Source organism: Tribolium castaneum, chromosome 1 (genome assembly GCF_031307605.1).
Source record: "Tribolium castaneum strain GA2 chromosome 1, icTriCast1.1, whole genome shotgun sequence".
NCBI classification, from domain to species: domain Eukaryota; kingdom Metazoa; phylum Arthropoda; class Insecta; order Coleoptera; family Tenebrionidae; genus Tribolium; species Tribolium castaneum.
The window spans coordinates 37,136,158-37,138,709 of NC_087394.1; positions in this window are offsets into that span (position 1 = coordinate 37,136,158).

The following is a 2,552-nucleotide window of genomic DNA, read 5'->3' on the forward strand; positions in this document are numbered from 1 at the left end:
GAGGATTCTGCTGAACAGCTGATTATCCCAGAATGGCGCAAGCGTTGATACAAACTCTTGCAAAATGCATTTATGCATTCGCGCTTTGGGGTAATTTTGAGGAGGTGCTAAAGGTCAAAGAACTGAAGGGAAGTGTTCGAACAGTGTTTACTGCAATAGTGTTTTAAATGGATGTGAATATTCTTCAAATCAATATTTTCGAATAGGATTAATTTAGTCACAATGTGAATTATTGCACTGGTCTGCGAAATTATCACTTTTTTTCTTCTTCTTATTGCCGATTATGCGTGATTTCCACTTTAACCAAAATATTTTAAATTTTTGATTGTTGTGAGAAATTGATATAATATGTAAAATGAGCCGTAGAATTCAATGGAACAAACCGAATTGCCCTACGACTTTTTGTTTTTGAGTTATGAATTTAAAATTTTCAATTTTCAAACGCAGATTACGACCAAACTAAAAGAGCTAGGAGAAAACGGTTTATTCCTTCGTAAAGAGCACATCAAAATCTATAAGATAAAATAGGTTTCATTTGATTTGATTTGATTGACACTTTAAAAATTGGCCGATTTTAAGGGGGGGGGGTGTTAACTTTTTTTAATTTTTTTTAATTTTTTCATTTACGGCTAAACTATTATCAAAAGTGGAACTGTTTTGATTCACACCTATGCAAAATGATCCGGGGAATCGATTGGCATCGAGAAAATTGCCAAATTCCTAATAGTTTTTTAGTTATGAATTTTTTAAAATTTTACTAATTTTTGCATTTAGCAGCAATTTGCTCGAAAACTATTAGTCGGAGAACAATAATCTTTTTTCAAAAAAATAGATAATTCAAATAGCTTTCCAACGGTAATACACTTCATGGGGTTATCTCTAACAGTTCCGGAGTTATTGCTCGAGAAATGTTCCGGGTACTCAAAACCGACAAAAACTGCGACGAAAATTGAAAAATCAAACATTAAAAAATCAAACATTTGGACTTTTTGTGGACTTTTAACAACTTTTGTGGGCTGTTAAGACATGTAGAAGTCCATAAAAATTTGCTGGAGTTAGTTTAAAAAAAATTTTTTTTCACCTCTTTGAAGGTAAGTGTATTTTACTCAGGAAATTTGAGCAAAAAAATTGAAAATTTTAAATTGCGTGAAGAATTAGTATAACAGAGAAAAAAAGCCGGTGAATCCAATGGAACAAACCGCACTGCTCTATGACTTTAAGTTTTCGAGTTATGAATTTTTTTAATGAATAAAATTTTTCACTATGACAAATGGCTACCCTAAATTTAGGCAAAAAATTTTAAATTTTTAATTCTTGTGAAAAATCGATATAATATGTAAAATGAGCCGTAGAATTCAATGGAACAAACCGCAATGCTCTACGACTTTTAGTTTTTGAGTTATGAATTTTTTTAATGAGAAATCTAATCGCCTCTGTAGCCGGAACCGTTGCCCGGAGCGACTCTGGGTTTAGACGAAAAAATAGATAAATTTAATTGAGTAAAATACCCCTGCAGTTAAGGTGCTATTTTATCTACTCTAGACAGTTTGTAAAGAAATAGTTAACATTTGCTTTATCAGTGATGCGAATTTTTCATCCCTTGTCAGTGTGTAAACAATTTTTGTTTGTGCGAATGAATTTGTTTTAATTATGCTTCGAGTAAACATTTCGCCTGTTATCTGAAAAAATTTTAATATCCGGAGTGAAGTTGATTTTAAAAGATCGGCTCGCCCTCCCCACGCTGCTATTAAGAGTGTACATTTACAATTTAAATATGGCTCTTAAAACACTTTTAATAGGACATTTAAAATTTAAATATTTGGAATTCATAAACAAAGACTAACAACCATTAACACATTCAGTGATACGCCGTAGTAAAAAATCCCCTTTTCTCGCGCCAATCAAGTTAAAGTTAGTTCGGAAATGCTAAACTCAATCTCACATGCTCAGTTTATGAGATTAAAAAAGTTAATGGAAATCTATTAGAAAGGGTAAAGGCTGAAATATAGTTATATGAAGCGCGCTGAATCCCTGAAATTAATTTACAAGTTCTTGTGCCTAGGGGGCGTCTGCATCATCTAGTAAGAAATGCAGAAACTGTTATTAGTTTTGCTTTTTGCTATTTGTATTACGTTTGATTTATGAACTTTAATAGGATGTCTCTGTGTGTTGCATTTAATTAAGATCTCCTTCTCCTATCGTTGCCATACAAAAACAATGAAACTTTAACATTATGCTCGCTGTAATGTTATCTTTGCTTCGAACTGGGCCATTCGCACACTCCAACGGCTTTATTTACCGCATCGATTCAATTAACAAAATTATTAAACAAGCAGCGAATTATTTTTTAATTTTCATTTATATTACGAAACTTTTTCCGAGCTGAACTTTACTGTTATTTATGCAAATTGCAAGTTTTGTGATAGTGTGGCTTATTGAGGCTGAATTATTTGCGGGGTTATTACAAAAGTTTTAAAGAACGTATAGCTATCAACAAAAAGGGTTTTGCTTTCGCGAAATTGGACACAAATTGTTAACGTTCTATTGTGTCG